This window comes from Protopterus annectens, chromosome 1.part0, assembly GCF_019279795.1.
Source record: "Protopterus annectens isolate FY-2018-M chromosome 1.part0, PAN1.0, whole genome shotgun sequence".
In the NCBI taxonomy this organism is placed as follows: Eukaryota; Metazoa; Chordata; order Ceratodontiformes; family Protopteridae; genus Protopterus; species Protopterus annectens.
In genome coordinates, this window is record NC_056725.1 from 1,342,827,387 (window position 1) to 1,342,851,331 (window position 23,945).

Sequence of the window (23,945 nt, forward strand, 5' to 3'; positions counted from 1 at the left end):
AATATATGGAACACTGTAACCATGCTCTGAAGATGTGAAAAAATAACCTTATAATAGCAAGGTACACACACACACACACACACACACACACACACACACACACACACACACACACACACACACACACACACACACACACACCTTGTGCTGTTTTACATCTCTTTTTATGTTACTTTAAAAGGGAAGAACCATATTAGGGCAAGAGTTAAAACTGGTTTAGTTTAATAATGGAATAGAATGTACTAAAACTAGACTGATTATATACTTCGTAGTCAGAGCCAGTGCAGTGACATGAGGGATAAAGCCCTGACTATGGCCAAGGTGACCAAAGTTTGATTAGCAGATCGATCATTTGAGGCACTTGCAGGGACAGATGGGTGTCCCCATCCTGGATGGGTGGGTGTTAACTCAGTTGTAATTCATGTTCAATCCCTAGTGCAGGCTGGGGCAAGCGGGGGGGGGGGGGGGGTTTGAGTTGAGCTAAATGTAAAAATGGCACTGAGCATTATTTGAGTCACCATGGATGTAGGACAAATGCCAGCATGTCCTTTCCGTGGACACCTATGAGTATGCAAGCAAGAGGGAAGGGTTGAGATATAAAGCAAAAACACTTCTTGGCAACGATATGATAATTCTCTAGGTGACTTGATCTCCTTACCATCCCTGAATATGGTTTTGGAATAAGTCTGGTAGAGGTAGAGAGCCCAGTAGATCCAGTGAAGGAGAAAAGATCCTGGAGTAGCTGATGATTGCCTGTGAGGAGCCAAAAAAAAAATACTTTGCATTTAGATCAGGAAGAGTTCCATACAGTCAGCAAACTGTCAGAGCTGATTGTGACCCACATCAACAGCTACTTATTGCACATTAAATTAAAGAAAACAAACAAAAATCTAGGAAAGTGAGATAAGAGCATAATAATATTCCAAATGAATATGTAATGGTGGTGAGGAATAGGTATTAGACCTGGTGGAATGAGTACCTCAAGAAATATGGACAGAAGTTTGTGATCTTATCCAGGAGGTAGCATCAAAAATATTCCAAATAGAAAGAAGATTAAGAAAGCAAAATGACCATCTGTGGAACAAAGGCGCCCGCAGGCAGGTGCAAGGGGGTGCACTTGCACCCGCCTGGAATATGCTGACTAGTTAATCTTTTCATTTAAAATTTAAAAAAAAAGTTATTTGGGCATTCTTCTTTAAGAAGCCCTTCAAGTCCAGGCGCAGATGCTGACATCATCGACATCGCGCGGTGCACAGTTTGCGAGCAGGAACTGAAACGGACGGTTTCAGATGGGTTTACTTTACCTGCGAGGAGGACTTCACTGAAGATAACAGACGGAGTAAGGTAGGTGTGTGTGAAACGGTTTTCAGATGGGTTTACTTCACTGAAGATAACAGGTGTGTGTGTGTGTGTGTGTGTGTGTGTGTGTGTGTGTGTGTGTGTGTGTCTGTGTGTGTGTCTGTGTCTGTGTGTGTGTCTGTGCATGTGTCTGTGTGTAAAATGCCCCAGGTGCTACATGGTGGTGGGTAGAGAATAAGGCTTGAACCCTGTACCTTGGGCCTAGGTGGCAAGAGCCTGAATTCCCTACCCACCACCATCTGTAAAAATGTTGCAGATTTTTCCCTCATACTTGTTCTGTTCCTCATAAAATCTGTGGTTTCTGTATTTTTGTGTCCTTGTAAAGCCAGTTGTGCATTGATGCAGCGGTAGCATTGTTGCCTGACAGCTACATGTTCTCTGGTTTGATTCTTGGCTGGGGTGCCTTAACTTCTGTGTGGAGTCTGCATGCCCTCCCTGTTTTTGTTTCCTCCCATCTTACAAAGATGTGTCTGTCTGGAGTGTTTCTCCCTGGGCCTCTACTAAAAATTAGCTTTTGTTCCAAGTCAGACTTTCCTGGTTAACAAATGTTAAAAATGACATGCATTTGAATATCAGACTTCATATTCTTCAGAAAGTGCATGGTAACACAAAAGCTTTTATTCTAGCAATTTTTCTAAGTGTATAAGATGAATATTTGAAATTTGTCCCTATTTTTGGGACTGCATTCCCCCATTATTGGCTTCATCCAGGTTTTGTGCTAAGGTTGAGACCTATGGTAAGAACTGAATATGTTTGGGGGCTATATTCCCCCATTACTGGCTTTGTCCGGGTGTTTTTTGCTAAGAGGTTGAGAGCTATGGTGAGAACTGAATTCACTGAATGTTTGGGGGCTGTATTCACCCATTATTGGCTTTGTTCAGGTGTTTTGTGCTAAGAGGTTGACAGCTGTGCTATGGTGAGAACTGAATTCACTAAATGGTAGCTATTAAGGTTTCCGTCTTCCTCTTTCACAAAACAGCTAATTTGGCATAGTGGTATGTTGCTCTGACTGTTTTGCATAGGGTCCCCTGGGTTCAAGACGTGGCAGTGAAATGTATGGTGGTAACGCAGCATTTTATTCTAGCAACTTTCCAACATTATACAAGCAATGTTTAAAATGTGTCCCTGGTTTTTGGCCTTTTGCCTCCCCCCCAATAAATTTTGACTTTTTCCAGATTTCTTGTGTTGCAAAGTTCAGAGATACAGCTGAGTGTCGAGTAGATTTTACAAGGAGCTGAGAGATGCAGGGGAACACAAGTTTAGTGCTGCTTATGCTTAGTCTGCTTGCATTGTTAATAGCACAACAGGTAGTGTACTTGCTTTTGATGCTGAAGGCTGTGGGTTCTACTCCCACATAGGTAGATGGCATTGCTGTTACTGTACTGTGTTGTAAAGGGGGTGGATGCTGCAGTCCTTTTTGGCAAAGATACCTGGTAACTATGAACCTGTTAACATCTTTAATGTGGATTTTACTACTTCAGAGATTGTGCATATTTACTGATACTGGTGGACTATAGAAGGTTGAGTAGACTTTTTATGATGGAAATGTTCTGAATTGGGCAGTTTTGTCATTGGTGTATGCATTTTGTTTCATTGTTTACTGGAAAAATGTTCAAAACAATAAATTTAAAATGCCCTCTAACAACTGGACTGTATTGTATAAGGAATATAATGTAATACAGTCAGGAAGGTGTATCAAAGAGCATGTGTATGTTTCATGTTCAAGGGGCCTATGATTTTGAAAACAGCCCAGAGTTAATCTGCCACTGGCAAAATGTATTTTCTTTGAATGTGGGTTTCAATGCTGATTCAATGCATGTGAGTTTCAAGGGCAGAGAAGTTTTAATGCTAAGTCTGTTTTCATTGTGAGACTGCATTACTTTGTTTAACATATATCTATTAGGGTTTGTGCTGTAAAATGCAAAATAAAACTTTCAAATGAAATCTAAATCATTGCAGAAGTAAAGCAGTATACACATTACAGTGTTTATAGTAAATGGGGCAAAATAACCAAGGAATGGGACATTGGAATGGCTGCAGGGGGGAGGCTCCATTCGACCATGATTTTGTGAGGGGGGAAAGGGTAGCAAACTCAGACAGCCCCAGTTGAGCTATACCTCTCAGTTGTCCATATTTTTGCAGAATGAATAGATATTTGCTTCTTATTTTTGGTTTGTTCCTCATAAAATTTGTGGTTTTCTAGCAAATCATTTAGGAATTAAGTTGCTAAATGACAGACATTGAGTTTCAGACATCATAACCTTCAGAAAAATGCATGCTAATGCAAGACCTGTTATTCTATCAACTCTCTTAAGTTTATACAAGAGCAATTTTCAGTAGTGTTTGTATGTTCCCCAAATATATTTGGCCTTGTCCATATTTCCTGCATTAAGAGGTTGAGAGGTATGTGCAAATCGCTTTGTAGAATTCGGAATATCCAAATCTCTCCATTGTTCCCAATTTTGGCTCAAAATGTTGCTCTCCCCTAATAATCCCTCCTCAAAATGGCAATTTTGGAAGAAAATGTGGAGGGTTTACAATTATATATAACTGTAATGATCAGAGTTATTACTTTTATTTCAGAAATGCATGTAGATACTCTTATTTTGTTAGCTGCTCAAGTTAACAGTGTTAATATTAAAAAGGTGTCCCTTTTTTGACAGGTTCCCAGCTGTATTGTGTGGCAACTTTATATATATATATTTTTGCATCACATTTTTGGTCTGTTTTTCATAAAATTGTGGTTTTCTGGCAAATTAGTGGCAAATCATTAAAGATTGAAGTTAGAAAATTATGGCAGACATTTGAGTTACAGATTTCATACCCTTCAGAAAATTCGTACTAATGCAAGACCTACTACTGTTCTATTATCTAAGTTAATAAGAGCAATATTTAAAAATTGTCCTTATTTTTGGGCCTGTGTCCCACGTCTAGTTCTATGTATGGCTTTGTCCAGATTTCTTGCTCTGAAGTTGAAAGGTATGAGTGTCAGAGCCATCACTGTCAGCCAGAGACATTTCAAATTGTGACATACTTCTTGCACCCCACTCCCCATTGTAGTGGCTCTGGATGTGTCCAAGGAAGGCAAGGAGCAGTTATGCAGTGTAAGTGTGCAGAGTATTCCCCCATCCAAGGTAGACCACAAGTACGACCGTGGCTTTTCATCTGTCCTTGATTTTGCAGAATGTTCTGGTTTTCTGTCATATTTTTATACTGTTGATTTATGCATCTTATTATTCAGGAAATGTATGCTGTCACAGTGCCCTGTTGCTCTGTTTTAAGTAGCAATGATTTAATGACCATCAGGTAAGCTTGTCGGAGATTGTAAGATGCAAGTAAGCTTTAATAAGCATACTGTTAAAGAATTACCAGCATTGAAAGCCTTTTCGTTGTTGCCATGCAGAGAATATTTACATAACTAGATAATGTATAAGCCTTGGGTATTGAAATGCATATGACAGTATTTGTAATAAAAGGACAGGATTACAATATGTTCAGAAGCTCATTACATTTGTTGGAGACTTGCAGTCATCTTTTGTCGGAGACTTGCGGTCATCTTTGCAAGCTTACCCGTAAACTAAACAGAATGCCAATCTATCATGTGTGGTCCATAACTTGTGCAGGAATCCTTTAAGCAATTTATCTTGAGCTTGTTTCTTGCTTGCTGTTCATTTTTTACTTTGATCATGTCTTCCCCATGAACCAAGTAGATAGTTGTGTCAGGCATCAGGTCTTTCTTGGATAAGAAACAAATATTGTCTGTATAAGAAGGAGGTAGCATACCCCTCAGCTGTCCAGGATTTTGCAGAATGTCTAGATTTTTTGCCCCATATTCTTCCTAAAAAGGATTGAAGTTGCTAAATAATGACAGACATTTGAGTTTTAGATGTCATATCCTATAGAAAAATGCATACAATTATCATCATCATCTTCTTTTGGTCACCACAGCGGATCATCTGTTTCCATTTCTTCCTGTCCTCTGCATCTTGCTCTGTCACACCAACCACCTGCATGCCCTCTCACCACATCCATAAACCTTATCTTAGGCCTTCCTCTTTTCCTGTTACCTGGTAGCTTCATCCTTGGCATCTTTTTCCCAGTATACTCAGCATCCCTCCTCAGCACATGTCCAAACCAATGTAATCTTGCCTCTCTGGCTTTGTTTCCAAACCTTCCAACCTGGGCTGACCATCTAATATACTTATTCCTAATCCTGTCCACCCTCATCACACCCAGTGCAAATCTTAACATCCTTAACTGTGCCACATCCAGCTCAAACTCCTGCCTTTTTGTCAGTGCCACTGTCTCCAACCCATATAACATAGCTGGTTTCACTACCCTCTTGTAGACCTTCCCTTTCACTCTTACTGGTACTCGTCTGTCACAAATCACTCCTGACACTCTTCTCCACCCACTCCATCCTGCCTGTACTCTCTTCTTCACCTCTCTTCCACACTCACCATTACTCTGAACTATTGATCCGAAGTATTTAAACTCATCCACCTTCGTCACCTCTACTCCTTGCATCCTCACCATTCCTCTATCCTCCCTCTCATTCACACACATGTCTTAGTCCTGCTGACCTTCATTCCTCTTCTCTCTAGAGCGTATCTCCATCTCTACAGTGTCTCCTCCACCTGTTCCCTACTCTCACTACAGATCACAATGTCATCTGCAAACATCATAGTCCACGGGGACTCCTGTCTGATCTCATCTGTCAACCTGTCCATCACCATTGCAAATAAGAAAGGGCTCAGAGCTGATCCTTGATGTAACCCCACCTCCACCTTAAATGCATCTGTCACTCTCACCGCTGTCACACTACCCTCATACATATCCTGTACCACTCTTACATACTTCTCTGACACTCCTGACTTCCTCATACAATACCACAACTCCTATATAGGCACCCTGTCATATGCTTTCTCTAAGTCTACATAAACACAATGCAACTCCTTCTGACCTTCTCTGTACTTCTCCAGCAACACTCTCAGAGCATACATCACATCTGTAGTGCTTTTTTCCGGCATGAAACCATACTGCTGATCACTAATCATCATGTCCCTTCTTAACCTAGCTTCCACTACTCTTTCCCATAACTTCATGCTGTGACTGATCAATTTAATCCCTCTGTAGTTACTACAGATCTGCAGATCACCCTTATTCTTAAAAATCGGTACCAAAACACTTTCTCCATTCCTCAGGCATCCTCTCACTTTCCAAGATTTCATTAAACAATCTAGTTAAAAACTCCACTGCCATTTCACCTAAACACCTCCATGCATCCACAGGTATGTCATCTGGACCAACAGCCTTTCCATTCTTCATCCTCTACATAGCTATCCTTACTTCCTCCTTGCTAATCCATTGTACTTCATGATTCACTATCCCCAACATCATCCAACCTTCTCACCCTCTCATTCTCTTCATTCATCAATCCCTCAAAGTACTCTTTCCATCTCCTCAACACACTCTCCTCGCTTGTGAGTATGTTTCCCTCATTATCCTTTATCACCTTTACCTGCTGCACATCTTTCCTAGCTTGGTTCCTCTATCTAGCCAATTGGTAAAGGCCCTTTTCTCCCTCCTTAGTGTCCAACCTTTCATACAACTCTTCATATGCCTTATCCTTAGCCTTCACCACCTCTCTCTTTGCCATGCACCTCATCTCCTTATACTCCTGTCTACTTTCTTCATCTCTCTGACAATCCCACTTCTTCTTTGCAAACCTCTTTCTCTGTATACTCTCCTGTACTTCCTCATTCCACCACCATGTCTCCTTATCGTCCTTCCTCTGTCCAGATGTCATACCAAGCACCTTTCTAGCCATCTCCCTTACTAGCTCTGCTGTAGTTACACAGCTATTTGGTAACTCTTCACTGCCACCCAGTGCCTGTCTTAACTCTTCCCTGAACTCCACCTCACAATTACCCTTTTTCAATTTCCACCATTTGATCCTTGGTGCTGCCCTCACACTCCTCCTCCTCTTCTTGATCACCAAAGTCATCTTATAAACCACCATCCTATGCTGCCTAACTACACTTTCCCTGGTCACCACTTTACAGTCTCCAATCTCCTTCAAACTGGCCCTCCTACATAAGATATAATCCACCTGTGTGCATCTTCCTCCACTCTTGTATGTCACCCTATGCTCCTCCCTCTTGTTAAAATACGTATTCACCACAGCTATGTCCATCCTTTTCGCAAAATCCACTACCACCTGACCTGCATTCCGTTGTTTAACACCATACCTACCCATCACTTCGTCATCCACTCCTCTGTTCCCTTCACCAGCATGCCCATTGAAATCTGCTCCAATCACCACTCTCTCACCCTTGGGTACAGTCATCACCACTTCATCCAACTCACTCCAAAATTTTTCTTTCTCATCCATCGCACACCCAACTTGTGGAGCATATGCACTAACAACATTCATCATTACACCATCAATTTCCAGCTTCATAAACATCACTCTATCCAACACTCTTTTCAGTTCCAAAACACTCTTAGCATACTGTTCCTTCAGGATAACTCCTATGCCATTTCTCCTCCCATCCACGCCGTGATAAAACAATTTGAACCCACCTCCGATACACCTAGCCTTACTCCCCTTCCATCTGGTCTCTTGCACACACAATATACCAACCTTCCTTCTGTCCATCATATAAAATGCATACTAACATAAATCCTGTTATTCTAGCAATGTTCTAAGTTCATGAGAGTAATATTTCTAATCTGTCCCTGTTTATGTTGGGCTTTGTCCAGATTTCTTGCAGAGGTTGAGGTGTGTGAGAGAAAGTGAAATGCCCTATTTAGAGTTAGCAGGTGGAATTTATTTTCAAGTGTATTTTCAAGGAATTGTGAGCTTCAAGGGAAGAGAAGTTTACTGCTGCTCATGCTAAGTCTGCTTAAAATGTGCAACTGTTTTGTTTAGCAAATGGTATCATTATTGTGGTATAGAATTTTAAAGCAGTGTTAGTAGTACAGCAGGTAGCATACTTGCAACTTGCTGCAGATGGCTATAGGTTCTACTCCCACAGCATGTATATTTGTATTTTAAGGGGGTGGAGTGCTGCAGTCCTGGCTATGTCATCCTTTGGATGAGATGCCTAATAACTATGAACTTGTTTTTTAGCTTACCACCCATTCTGTATTGCAAATATACCAGCTTACCATTTTAATGTAACATAGGCAATGTATTCTTCAAGGGCAGCAGGCACTGAATTTGTTGATGAAATGCTGAAATATAAAGTTGTTTTCTAGCAACAACCTCTTCATTATTTCAGATATCTATAATGTGGAATTATTCAGATGACTTTTACTTCTGCAGAGATTGTGCATACTGACTGACATTGATGGATTGTAATGCCAAAAGTTTAAGTGGCCTTTTATGGTTGAAATGTTTTGAATTGGGCAGTTTGTCATTATTGGCTCGTATGTTTTGTTTCATTGCTTGCTGGAAAAACATTCAAAACTATAAATTTAAAACACAGTCTAACAAGTGGTGCTGTATTATAGAAGGGATATAATTAAATTATTTTATATTATAATTAATACAATCTGTATATAATCGTGCATAATCATATGTATAAATATGTACACTTCTTATGCATGGCTACTCTTGCTTATCACAGTAACAGGAAGGATACTGTAATGGCTGTGTCAAGAAAAAAGGTCTAAATCTTTTAGTTAAGCATATAATGAATTTGTTCACATCAGTGATAATGCAGACCCAGTTTCATATAACTAAGGGTCAACCACACAAAATCAGAAAGCACCCAGAATTTCCCTTGCCCACTCAGTAAAACTAATCTTGAAAAAATAATTAATAATGTGCATATAGGTTTTATACTAGCCGTCTGCCCCAAGGCATTTATAAGCCTCTTGTAAAATGGATTAGTTTGTTGTGCCTCTGTCCAGCAGTGACACAGAGATGATTCCTGGGGTAAACCCTCGATCTCCCCGATCCCTGGTAAATTTCTCTTGAACAGAGTCAGCACCACCCACATCCTCCCACATGGACAGGATTTTGTTCCACCACAGAGGACATGAGGGAGATTTAACCTCAGCAGCATAGGGATCCTATTTCTATCCCTCCAGCACGCCTGAGTCTAATCCGTATATCCGTGCTAAGGTTTATTTTTGTGGCTCTGATGTCTTTTAATTTTTGAGGTGGTTTTGGGGCGGGCTATGTTGACATGGGGGTGCTGTGGGCACTTGGTGTCTCTGGCACATGTGGGAGCTGGGTTTTCTCACCTCTGGCAGATCGATCCAGGCACAGTCCTTTACTGAGCTTATAGGAATTTTTTGTACACCAACTCTTTCTTCAAATGCTTGGCGTGTGTAATGATAATGGGGCTGAGGGCATTCGATCAGATACATGTGAGATCTGGGGTAAGTACAGAAGATACAATTCACAGAGATAGATTCATCTTCTCAGGATGCAGCATGAAGAATGTTAGAAAAGATTCGGACCTTTATAAATTGCATAATGTGAAGGTCCTTGTCAACTGTGCCAGTCAGCCCCAGTGATAATGGTTGCCAAGGTTTGTGTCGCACCTTGGCCTAGCTTACCTGTTACCTTGTTTTTTTTGGCTTATGTTCATTGATATGCGTTGGTTTTTTTTTGTATAAGGCTCTGGCACCAGCTATCTGTTTCGTTATCCGTGTCCTGGACACCTTTCCACCCTGGCTTTCAGCCTGCCTGCATCTGGATTTTGGTCATCCCAAAGTCGAACCACATGGATGCCTCACTTCTCCATTGATGCAGTTTGCAAATAGGAAGCCATCCTTTGGGCCCTGTACTTTCCATTGGGACACGGGTTGAGACAATAGGCCATGGACCTAACCCTGGTGGCTCTAACCCTGTGGTCGTTGGAGTCCAGGACATGGCCCAGCGGTCTAACCCTAATGGGTTTTTTTTGGCAGTTTGCAGTAAAGGCTTGTACCATGTTTTGTCCAACATGGTGGTTTTGCTTACCGTCCTTCTAATGTGCTCCTGGGATGCCTTGGTGAATGGTCAACCAAGGTGAGTGTTTTGATCTTCGTCGCACAACTTCACCTTGATCCTTGGATTCAGGCAACCAAGTCACCAAGTTCAAAAAGCATGATCTTCCCCCCTATGATTGTAATATGATCCGTGTCATGTCAACTTGCCACTATTACAGACTAGATTTTTTGGCTCTTGTTCGTAATTCAGCCTGTGTCCTCCCATGTTGGCCCTGTAGGAAGTAGAAGTAGATGCAAACACCGCCCAAGCCCTTGGGCCTGTGGGACCCCAGCTGAGACCGGCTTGAGTCTGACTTTTGCTTGTGTGGGTAACCCTGGTCATACCCATCCGTCCAGGCCGCAATTTGTTTTGTGCATTAGAGAGAGCAGCTTTTTGGCCAAAGCTGGAGATTTGTACCTGAGCATAGCAGCTGTTGTTTAGCTAAGGTCAAGGCTCCGGGAGGGGGTGAGTTTCCATAGGAGCTGTCTGTGTATGGGGTTGGTCTGTGGGGTCCAAGAATTTTGTATCATTTTGGATCATTGCTGAATATATCTGGGTTTCGGGTCATTTCTTGTATCTGGGTCCCCATCTGTTTCCTCCTGATTATATGTGGCCCATTTTATTCCAGTTTAGGCTTGTTGGCCAAATTTTTCTTCTCAAAATTGGTATTAACAATTTTTTTGCTCAGGTGGATTTTTTACTAATAATGATCATCGATTTTTTTTTTTTTTATAATTTTTTTCTCTCATTGTTAGCTTTCTCCTTTATTGGCTTCCTCATTGTTGAAAAAAGCTCTTGGTTTTATTTTCGTTGCCTGACTGAATCAGTGCTGGAGGTTTGGCTTTAGAGAGTTTGAAATTCAGTCATGCCTCTTGGTTTTGAGGCTATTGTAAGGGCTTCAGCTATCTGGATAGGGGAGGGCAAGTTTAGTGGTGGTGTGAAGTTTAGGGCTCAGTCTCTGTAGTAGTGTCTTTTGCTTAGTGTACTATTACTTGTGGATTTTTTCTTCTGGGTGTTTCCAGGGTGTTGATTTCCAATGTGGATGATGATTGTTTATGATTTGTCCATGATTATGATACTATTTTTGTCAAATTGGATTTTTTCCATTTTGTGAGTAGCTTTTCTAGTTAATTAATATTCAGCTCCTCTCGTATCAGGAACCGCTGTTGATGAGTGACTATTTATGAACAAGTTTGACGTTTATGAACGTAGGGAAAGGGCTTCTGCCCTTTGGTGGTGAGAGTCTTGTAGACCTCCAGGATTATGATGGTGTTTGTTGGTCCTGGAGAGTTTGAGAGGTTGCATTGGTAAGCTGCCATAGCTGAGGTAGAGCAGTGGCCCAGGGAGGCCTGTAGATACCATGGGACTGTTTGTTTAGTTATGTGTTTGCTCAACCTGGTTCGTGCACGTGGGTGCTTTGCCCCTGATACCTTTATTATTTGTGTGAGGTCCGAGTGGCCTGATCTCACGGTGTGGGGGTCCGGGTTTGTGGCAGTGTGGTCAGGCCCTGTTCAGATATGAACTATCTCAGCCTTACAGCACATGTATCAGGGCACAGTGACAGCAAGGACAGTTTTGCAGTTTGAGTTACAGCCAAGTTCCATGGCGGAGCAAGTTCATTTGCGCATATTTTTGCATTGCATTTGAGATTGGCAGTTTTTGTTTCAGTTTTTTTAGGCCTAGAATTTCTAGGTTTAGGTTTTAAGTTTGTTAAAGGCTCCTAAAGGCCTTAGCCAATATAGCAGATCCTAAATTTCCCAGGCACAGTGAGTTGTATGGGTAGTTGACAGACAGTGGTTTCTTTTGTTGTATGTGTCAAGACGAACAGACACTAGAAGCTCTTGCGATTGGCGGGATACCAGTGTACCTTTGTTAAAGCCGATCAGTTATCTCATGTTGTGGCATCATTCTTGGTGAAGGAAGGAAGGCCTGCGGAGCTGGAGGAGCCCTTCACCTACAGCATGGTGACATCGGACCCTCTATGTCTCTCTTTTCCTCACACAGGGAGGTGGACCACAGGTCAGTCATCCTTCAGCATGGACAATGACTGCTTCATGTAGACAGTTTCAGCCGTGTACTTGTCTTATAAGTATGCCGGCCTCCGTGGTCAGAGCCCTCCTGCAGGGACCGACCCTGGGATGCTCAGTGTGGTGCTATGAGTAAAGCGAGAGTGACAGTATGGGTGTTGTAGGTTAGGTAATCAGTGTTTGTATTATTTGGCCTGGGCTGTGTGGACTATTTGCCACACTGGTGGTTTGGCAGTTTGTTGTTTGTGTGGCTTCTGCTTTGGCAGCAGTTGTGTCTGCTTTGGAGGCCTCTGCCTCTGATGTTTAGGTAAATTTTACTCAGAGCTGTGTTTGTATGTGCTTGTGTGTATGTATGTGTTTTAGTAGTGGGTGGTGTGTATTATTCTGTTCCTGGTTGTGTGTTGTGCTGCATCCTAGGTGAGAGTCCTGCTTTCCCAGTCCTGAGTGAGAGACTCCTCCTCCAGTTTTTTTAAATGCCACATCTCATAGTAAGTGTGATTGTGGAGGAGAGGAGGGTTGTTGTGTAGATGAGAAGATTATTATTGTCAGATTCCCAGATTCACCAGCTGGACCGGAGGTAGATTGAGACAACTGACCTTTGACTTGCTAGAATAATATTGGGGAAACTTAAATTGAAAAGAGGGCCAGTGGGTGATGGGGTTTTTTGTTTTTAATTTTATATAATTGCTTTAGTGACAGAGTTGCCAGGTAAGTGCCAAGTGAGTGCAATGTGCAAGGTGCAACTAAATGCAAAAAGCACAAACAGTAACTTTCTTTGAAACAAACAAAGAAGTAAAAGCAGTAAAGTAATGCATGCAAGTGAGATATCACTAGTGCTGAGAAGTTATGTATTAGGAGTTTAGGGTGGAATGGAACAAGGAAATAAACAACAACACAAACAACAACAATATAAACAATTCTAGATTCAGATTGGATCTAGTCTATGCTAACCAAGCAAACAAGGTGAACCAATTTCAGTAAGATACAGTTCAAATATCTCCATACTATAAACCCAAAACCACCAGAAAATCCTCAGAGAGAAGGGCAGAGTCCAGCCTCTTCTCCAGTGCAGACCAGACCACTTCTTAATGTAAAATAACTGGCTGAAGCCAAGTGCCCTAAACCAGAAACAAGAGAGAGCTTGGACTGGCTCCTCATCAGCAGTTCCCAACTTAGAAGGATGAAAGCTACCTGTCCTGCCACCACAGTGCTTGCCACAAACCTTCCTAATGTAAAACAACTGTATATTAGGGCATTATCTATAAAAAGATGAAGTGATGATTTGCAACTATGTCAATGTTGGGATTATGAAGAAATGCTTGATTAAGCATTAATTAAAAGATATACATAATTTAGTGAATGCACACAGTGTAAGTTAAATACAGCTATAATGTGTCGTGCATTCAGAGCACAGAATGCCAGCTTTTATTTAAACAGCAATTTGTGTTACTGAGAGCTAATCTTGGAAGCCAAAGAACACTAGTGTTATAAACTAATCTGTTTTAAATCTGTATAATCTGAACAGGCTCATGAGACTCAGTTTAGTGTCTTACATGAAAAATATTGAGCTAATGAACACTATTCCCCTGTAGTTGTTTCTAAGTCACTTACAAATAAATAAATAAAACAAGGGGAAGTATTTTGAGGTAAAACAAATATCTTGTCTTTATGGTAGGTAAAAAGTAAAACTCTGTTAGTACCCAAGTAAATAAAATGATTATTAGCAATGAATGAGAAATTATTCCAGTACAGAGAACTGAACAGCCAAGCCTTCTTGATCAGAATTCAAAAGGGCTGCCAGCTGAAAGTTCCCTTGAGTTAGTTGCAATGTACATGGGGTATGTAAAAAAACTAATCTTCCTAATTAAATCTAGATACCTGTAATCATTGTAGAAGTAAAGCATAAGACAGTATGCACACTGAGAATTTTGAACAGTGTTTATGGCAAGTGGAGAGAAATAGCCAAGTAATGGGACCCTGTAATGGCTGTGTGGGGGTGGGGCTCAGTGGGTGGAGGGGTGGGGCTCCATGGATGGAGGGGGTGGGGCTCCGTGGGCGGGGCTCTGGGTTTGCACCTCCCTGCAAAAAATCCTGTGGGCTCCCTTGCTGTGGAAGCTTTAGAAGTTGCTGAGAAAGGAAGAAGAGCAAAAGATAACGGAGATAGGAAAATATGCACAACTGAATGCAGACTTTTAGACAATAGCAATTAGAGATATATAGGCATATTGTAGTCAGCAGTGTGAAGATCTGGAAGAAGACAACAGAATGGGAAAGATGAGATCTGTTGAAGAAGATTGGTGATGTTAGGGAAACAGGTAAAAAAGACAAAGATGGGAGAGATATAGCAGAAGCAGAATATATTAAGAAGAGGTGGCATGAATGTAAATATAAAGAGTAGCCTAATGCCACTGGGACATACAATGGCATGTTGCCTGATTTACAGCTGGACATCCTAGAAAGTCCTGCTGATATGAAGGCTGTAAGAAGTGTTGAAATTCCATCTGAATTGTTTTAAATCTTGCAAAATTATGCTGTTACAGTGCTGCTGGGAATTTGCCAGTAAATTTGGAAAACATGACAACAGCCATGACACTAGAAAAGGTCAATTTATTTTCCAATCCCAAAAAAGGCAATGCTAAAGAATGCTTAAATTAGCAACAATATGTTCTAGTTTTAGATGCTGGTAGGGTAGTGCTAAAGTAAGACTCAATCAATATATGTGTACAGAGAAGTGCTAGATGTGCAAGCTGGTTGTAGAAGTTGGCAGATGTATCAGAAAACAAATTGCCAACATCTGCTGGATAATATGTACCTCTGCTTTATTTTTTACTTCAGTGCCTTTAACTTTGTGACTTTCCAGCTATCCCAGTTCCCCTCTCCATTGCCTGTTCATCCAGTCTCTCATGCTGCCCTCAGTCTATCTCTGTTCTAAGACAGGGACAATGCAGAACCTAAAGGCATCTGGGGGACGCCATTGACTGCTTGCAGTGGGGGATTTGTTCAAGTCCTGACCTATCATTTGGTAGCCTGCTCCCCTGGGTTCACCTATTACTTCTGAGAGCTACTCCCCTGTATGGACTACACCTTCCTGCAGGGAATACCTAGATGAATGACCCAACAGGATGGGCACGCCCATGCCTCACTGCTAGCTCCTCAGAACTGAAACAGGTATACTGGGTCGCATTATTTACCCCAATTATATACAGAACAAGAAGCAGCAATTGGAACCTAATATGGAATAACTGACTGGATCAACATTAGGAAAGGAGTGTAATAAGGCTACATACTGTCACCCTTCTTATTCAATTTATGCGATGAGTATATCATGAAAAATGCTGGCTTAGATGAATCAGATACTGGAATCAAAATTGCCAGGAGAAATAATAACAGCCTCACTTCTGCAGATGATCCCACTTTGACGGCTGAAAGTGTAGAAGAGTTGTAGAGCATGTCAATGAAGGTAAAAGTAGAAGCACAAAAGCTGGCTTCTTGTTCAATGTCAGTAAAAATAAAATTATGTAATCTAGCAGTATCCATTCTTTGCAAATAGTTGAGGAAGAAGTGGAGGCAGATACCTATTTTATTTTACTGGGTTTAAAGATCTCTGTAGGTAGTAACTGCTGCCCTGAAATTAAATGACACTTGAGTTTTTGGGAGAAATCTATGACAAATCTGGGTAAGATTTTAGAGAGCAGAGACTTTGCATTTGGTTACAAAGGTCCATATGATTGGCTATAGCTTTCCTCCATAACAACATAAAGCTATGGGGGTTTGGTTATAAGTAAGGTTACGTGCTGGAAAATCATTGTTTTTGAACTGTCACGTTGGAAAAAACATTTGAGAATTCCATGGACTGCAAAAAGATCAAATCAGTCAATACGTTTGGAAATAAATCCAGACTGTTCACTGGAAGGTCTGAGCGTAAAACCAAAATTCAGATACTTTAGTCATATAATGAGAAGACAGAACTTTCTAGAGAAGGCATTGATGGTTGGAAAGAATGAAGACAAAAAAGAAGAAGGGAGCAGCAGAGGCTAAATTAAATAGACGTAATTACTGAAGAAATGAATACAGATCTGCAAGAACTTAAAGACGCATTTATTGACAGATGGGACTGGTTTGCTAAAGTCCTTGAGGTCACAAAGAGTTGGATTGATCTAAATGACTAAACAAGAGTAATGATGTACTGGGAGTAGCCTGATTCCTACATCACTGCAGTATTCTTCATAGTCTTTTAGAAATTTTAACACACTGTACATTGCCACAAAAGTGGCCACTAAATATTCACATATATATTATGAAACATTACAACTGGGTCTCTGATCACAACCGTTATGTGTTCTCAAACACATAAGAATCTTCTTTTGATAGGAGACCTGATCATAAATCATTATAACAGAGGGCTCTGTAATAGGGAGCCCTAAAGTAGTGGATATATAGCTACTGATTTACTGATTTACAAATGAAAGCCCTACAGCAGATGAAGATAAACAAGAAAATGAAGGTCTACAGATTATCAGACCTCAGCACTTGAAGAAAGTTTTTTTGCAGCCCCTCTAAAAGAAAATATAAAATTTTTCCCATACTTTGCTACAGAAATTAGAGTAACCTAGGCAATTGTCAGTGTAAAGCTTATCATACAAACAAGTCAAGGAAAAGGAGTTAACCATCCTTTTACTAAGTGCTGAGGGAGCACACCATTTGTACCCAGGTGATATTTGATTGCTACGACAGAGAGAAATAGCTGGGTCTGCTTACAGTTTCCAAAATGTATTCAGTTATCAACAGACCCAAAATCACAAGCAGAACCCTGTTTCAATTTCTGTGCATAAAAAGGAGATGCATAAAAATCTGTTTAGCAATTTCTAGGATTATTGCACAGAAGGACAGGACCAATTTTTGTGAGGGAAGCTGGCATTCAGCAAATGGCGTTTCCAACATGAGTTGCGCCATACTTGGATATATTTTGGCACACTTTTTCCAAAGAGATAGGTACCACTGTTCAGTTTTTTTTCCCCACTGGGTGAAAATACAATAATTTTTGTGGCAGATATCCTCACTTTTATGAGTCGGCCTGCTAATGGGTATCAGCTCCAGCTACATTCATCCAACCTGAGACAGAAGGGTCAGACAACAGTTCCCACAAAAATTCCTTGCTGAAGTCCATTCCTCCAATCGCATATGATGCTTGGGGATCTCAGGGGGATCACAGGATATATCTGCAATGGTAAATGAGACACGCACAGACTATTTATAAGGACTCCTTCACCAGGTATGAAATGCTACTGTAGCAGAAAAAAGAAAAAAAGTAGCAAATGTCTGCATGAGGTATTTGGCCTAGAGGGAAGTAAAAATTGTCCAAAGTGGCACCCCTAGGATAAACCAGCCCTCACCCTGTGATGCAATCCCCTTTTGTTCCCAGTTAGGTCTAGTTATTGGAAACTTATCTATATACAGTGAAGAGTTGTGCCAAAGTGGGAAGGAATTTATTTTATCTGAGAGCAGGCTGAGCCTGTTGATAGCAACAGTTACACCTGGCAAAGTAATCTGGAATGATCAGATTGCCTGGCCTTGTAGATGACTCTTTTTTAATCCAGCCATTTTAAATTATACATTTATAATTCACAGAAATTCCAAAGTGACTGAGTCTCATAACTATTATCTCCTCACCAGTACTCTTCCTCAGGCAGTGCTTCCTTTCTCCAGGAGGACCATACCAATCAGTCCTGGAGTAAATTTGTTAATTTAATTCCCATCCAGTCATCTACATATGTTTAAAGGAAGAAAACCAGTTACACTGGTTAAGATGTAGGGAAAGTTTATTCTAGAGGCACCTGTCACTCCATCATATGTTTTATTTACCTGTTGGCGAAGATTTTGGTCCCTGGTTCTAGTACTGGTGGATATAATGGCCTTGTGGAGAAACAAGATGTCCAGCACAATCGGGTCTCTAATGATATGATAAGTGAGACACACACCAGCTCAAGAGTCTATAAGACACTGAATAAACAAATAGAGTTTCCAGCCTCTCTTGGTAGTTCAGATACTTTAGGCCTATGATCTTTTTGGTTAGGAGCATTTGGGGTCTTTCTAATTGTTTAGATGTTTAGTGAACTACATCCCAAAGGGGGAATTATACTCAATAATTTGCCAGATGAAAGCTGAGTACAAGGCAGTGATTACCTCGTTAGACCTTGATGATATTCCTTTAACAATTAGCTGGGCTAAATAAAGAGATTTCCTCTCAGCTGTTATTGCATGATGGTCAAGAGAGAGAGAGAGAGAGAGAGAGAGAGAGAGGGCTATCAACCCAAATAACTAGCTCCCTAACTACATTTTCATTTTGTAGAAATGTGTTGTCTAGACAGAATGATGAGAGGAGAGGTTCTCTACCAAAAGTAATGACACTACACTGTTTAGCATTTAGTCTGAGCCCATTTTTAGTACATCAAGAGTTTACTAGTGCAATCACCTACAAACATTATTAGGGCCTGGCTGCTTGTTTGGAGGTCTGAGAAGTAAATACCAAAAATGAAAGGTTCCACTGAGTCCTGAGGACAACACTGGTCACTTTCATATTTTCTGTTGAAACACCTGCAATGCACACTGTATGAGTTCTGTCTTTCACCCTGTTTGCTATCCATCTTACCACATATGAACTGATGTTTAAAGCATTTAGCTTTTGTATGATCACAATTTGGGGAATGGTGTTAAAGGCCTTAACCAGATCAGGAGTCACACTTTATGGCCACAATCCATAGCCTCTGTAACCCTTTTGAAGAAAATTACCAGATTAAATAGACAGGATTTATCCTTCACAAACCCAGACTGTTAGGGTTTAAGTTTAATGAGTTTCTGGATATTACAGTTTATGAAATCAGTTGTAAATCACTCCATGGCTTGTAAGGCTGATAGGTCAGTAATTACCAGCATCAGTTGTAAGGCCACCCTTATGTAAGGGCCTCACCACTGCTGTGTACCATTCATCAGGGACAAAATCACTAGATAAACTTGAGTGAGGAGTAGGTTTATAAGGGCACGGCACCATTAATTAAGCAATCAGGTATATTATCAGGTACCATGAAGAAAGTATTTTTGGTCTTGGTTAGCACATTCAGTAAATGAACTTTAGAGGTCATTGGGTAAGTAAGGGATTCAGATATTTCAGGCTTTGAACAGAATTTTCAGGAGTGAAGCTAGTGCTAAATTTGTTTACAAACATACTGGCAATGTCAGTTGGGTCAGAACAGGAGGCCCCATTATGAATAACTTCTGAGCAATGTAGTGCATTGCTTTTTTTAGTTTTCAAACATAGCTAATGAAGGTTTTATAATTACGTTTGGCCTCAGTGGCCAGCTTAATTCACATGTTCCTTTAGTTGATCTGACAGTGTTCTTCAGTTTTTTGTAATGGTTTTGATATTATACTTGAAAAGATGACTTGTGGATTTACTAAATAATTTAAGGAGTTTCTTTCTTCTGCGGTATAGTTTATTTTCTACTGTTTTAAATTTTTTTAGTGTCTCACTGTTATTTTTCTGCTATGTTAAACATTCTCTAGTGTTTCCCACCGAAACTGAGGTAGCTAGTAGCTCTAGCATAGTCCAGATACAGGTTTGCTGCATCTGGGTCTGCTTGTAGTGGCTGTTTGTTCAAAGCATGTTTTCCAGGCCATCTTGGATTGGAAGGCTCTTTCTGCACTTTAGTGAGAGGTGTGCACTGATTATGACTTGTCTGGTGTAGGGTGGTTGGTCTAGGCCTTGGAATAAGCATCCTCATTCGTTCTTTTGAACTTTTTAAAGTTTTTTTTTCAGGTTTTTAACTTCTGGTATTGAAGCTCCGCATTTGAGCAGGTAAATTCAACAAATGTTCCCTTAGATACAGTTATATAGTGTAGCCCTCATCCTTAGTACTTTCCCTGTCAAATAATTACTGCTAGTGAGCTGTAACCTATTAAACCACCACCAACAAAAAACAAACATAAAAAACAAACAAAAAACAGGCAGAAATATCCATCCACTGAGCTCCTCCTTGATCTATCCTGAAAAGCCCCCTTAGTGATAACAGTCCTCAATCTAGTGTTATGTTGGGCTACACTTGTTTCTCCTGCCAACCTTGTTGACATAAGTCTCTTGAGGCAGTGTGGCAATTGCCTCATGTACACTGGCAATCCTCTACTAATAACTCTAGTAGAATGCGAAAGATGTACCTACACCAAGAATCTTGAATCCATGCTGTCTTGCACTCAAAATAGTAACGCAGAAGAGGATGTCAACCCACCCACTACTACACATGCCCATAGTACCACTACTCTTAAACATAGTATGCATCAAACACAAAAATCAACATATGCAGAGGTTTTCTCAAAAAACTTACCGAAACACCAGAGATCTCCAAAACACAAGACTGCTACAACACCTCCAAAACACAAGACTGCTACAATTAACACAGTTCCCACAGCATCCATGACACATAGTAACACCAGTGTCTCACGTACAAAGCCCATAAAGCATAACACTCAAACACCAAATATCCTTGTCATTGGATACTCAATAGTGAGACACACAGATGTCCCACTCACCAGGTTGGACAAGGAGAAAGTCACGGTCAGCTGGCTGTCTGGTGCCAGAATTTGTTAGATCTCACATGCACTCAGGTCTGTCAGCAACAAGTATCATTATGACTCTGTCATAGCTCATGTTGGGGTGAATGACCTGAGACGTACCTCACTGGACTATATGAAGACAGACATGATTGCGCTCTCTGAGTATGTGTCCCAGGCAGGTATGCCCCTAGCCTTGAGCAGCATACTACCTTGTCCTAGAATGATGGCACAGTATAAACAAAACATGATTGATTTCAATAATTGGCTCAGTTTTTGGTGTCATTCAAAGGTGATTCAGTTCCTGTCATCCTGGGAAGCCATGATCAACACACCTCGCTGCTTTGCCAGAGATGGTTTGCACCTGGCTCCTCTAGGCTTTCAGGCTACTGGCAAAGGCTCTTACCTCCCTCATAGTGTCTTCTTAGGCAAGGTCTTGAAAACTAAATCATAACAAAATAAAGGTCATGCTGCTAAATGCTAGAAGCTTAAACCAAAAACTGTGCACCCTGAAAGCACTTCTGTCACTGGAAGATGTAGATGTCTGTGCAGTCACAGAAACGTGGTTTAAGGCCTCAGAGAGTACCCCGGCCTTGCAAGGCTACAATGCCTTCCACACCTTCAGACCACAAAATGAATATGTGGGAACCAAAGGAGGTGGTGTTTCTATCTATATTAGAGATAAACTCACCTCCTGTCTAGTTAGACTGTACAACTCCATGGAGTTATTCCAAGTACAGATTACTGTGGGTGAGACCCCATTCAAGTCATAGCTAGTTATAGATCCTCCTCCATGGGTCATGATGCTCATGAAGCCTACTTGACCAAACTGGAGACAATCCAAATATTATCAAACACTCTGGCTATGGGGGATTTCAATTATTCCACCATCAACTGTGAATCCTACACTAGCCCTAACTCGCTAGCACAAAAGTTCCTTGACTTTGTTAACTACAATACTCTGGAACAAATTGCCCATAGCCTGACGAGAGGAACAAAAATACTAGATCTGGTCCTCACTAACATGTCAAACAGATGCACTGCCACAACTGTCAGACCCTCATCAGTCAGATCTGACCACAAATCAGTCACCTTCGAGCTGACACTAACACCAGAACTCACAAAGGGTGAAATCAGACAAAAATACTTCACCAAGGCTAACTATACCCTCCTAGGTGAAGGTATAAATGCATTCCAATCCCCAACCCCAGCCGGAAGTGGTAACTACACCGAAGCTTACACTAAAGTCTTATCCAATCACTTGCATAAGTGTATAGACTCGACTGTACCAGAAAGAATCAAAGCCAGATCCCCAAGTAAAAACAAGCCACCATGGTGGACATGCAGCATCAATGAACTACAATAAATGCAAAAAATTGCTGTCCAAGAAAGCAAAGGCAAGGCCCCAACAATGGAAGAACAACCTACTCAGCCTCAACAGGCAAATAAGACAACATGTCAAATCCTCTAAGGGCTTCTTTGAGATAAACTTAGCAAGCACAGCCAAGGATAACAATAAGGTCTTTTACAGTTGCATATGTAGCAAAAAAGGTAGGACCCAAGCATGTGCAGAACTAGTGACCAGTGGTATCACACACACACTGACCTCACAGAGATAGCAAATTTGTTAGTGGATAGGTTTGGTGAAAATTTCACTTCCTTAGCCACTCCAAACTTAAGAAAAACCTTCCCCACATCACCCCCCCACCTTACATATCTAAAAAACAGGTCATCATAGCCTTGTCCAAGACAAAAAACAAAGCCTCTATTGGACCAGATGGCTCCCAGGTTGTCTTCTAAACAAGTTAAAACATGAACTAGCATCACCATTAAGTACCTTTTCAAATCAGTCTAACCACAGGCTTTGCTCCTGCAGAATGGAGAACAGCAACAGTTATTCCCCTCCACAAAGGTGGCCTAGCAACAGACCCAGGAATTACAGACCCATAAGCCTGACCAGCGTCATCTGAAAGGCCATGGAATGTATCATTATGGACCTCATAAGTAAAGACAAAGGCAACCTTCAAACCCTGGATCCTACCCAATTTGTCTTTGTCAAGGGCAGATCCTACCTGTTAAATCTGGTGGATTTCTTTGAAAATGTAACCAGGGCCACTAATGAGGGCAAATCTGTGCACACAGCATACTTCAACTTGGCAAACGCTTTCAACACAATCCCACACTCAGGCATTATCGATAAACTTAGCAAACTGAATGTTAACCCCTTCATTGTAAGATAGGTTGCCAACTGGCTCACAAACCAGACACACACTGTCAAAGTAGGTGACTCTACATCAACCAACAGACCTATTACCAGTGGGGTGACATAAGGGTCAGTGCTGGGCCCTCTACTGTATGGTATATACGTCTCAGAAGTTCAGGTCAAAACTAAGGGTTTGTGGCTAGTTAAGTTTGCAGACAACTGCAAACTGGGTTCAATTATTGAATCCCTAAATTATGTCAGTATACTTCTAGAGGGTGTTATGCTGACTAACGGTGTCTTAGTCATGGTCTCAAACTGAATGCAAAGAAATGCATCATTATTCCCTTCAGCACAAGCAATGTCCCTTCACAATATCAAATAAACAACAATACCGTAAGTAGCCAAAAACTGGTAAGGGACCTGGGACCACAAGTTGACTGCAACCTTAACTTCGACCACTATGTGTCTACTGTAGTAAGGAAGGCTTTCTATGTAGCACATTTGATTAGTAATGGCATTGCCTCAAAATTATAAGAGGTTATAACCCCTCTGTACTTGGCACTAATCTGGCCCATAATTGAGTATAACACCCTTTTCAATATGTGCCTTACAGAACACCTGCAGCAATTGGAGAGACCTCAGAGGTTTCTAACAAAGAAGATCAAGAGACTCCAACACGTGCCTTACACTGACCGACTAAAGCCCATATCACTATACTCTGTATCGTACAGACTTCTTAGGGGAGACTTATGCCTGGCCTACAGAG

General features: G+C 41.0%; 1 long non-coding RNA gene across 1 annotated transcript in view; it reads left to right on the plus strand.

The window, feature by feature from the left end:
* Positions 1-481: 481 nt before the first annotated feature.
* Positions 482-23,945, plus strand: part of LOC122798032 — a 186,264-nt gene continuing 162,800 nt past the window's right edge. The window contains exon 1 of the long non-coding RNA XR_006364205.1: positions 482-1,344. This is a non-coding gene — a long non-coding RNA (uncharacterized LOC122798032). The remainder of the gene's footprint in view (positions 1,345-23,945) is intronic.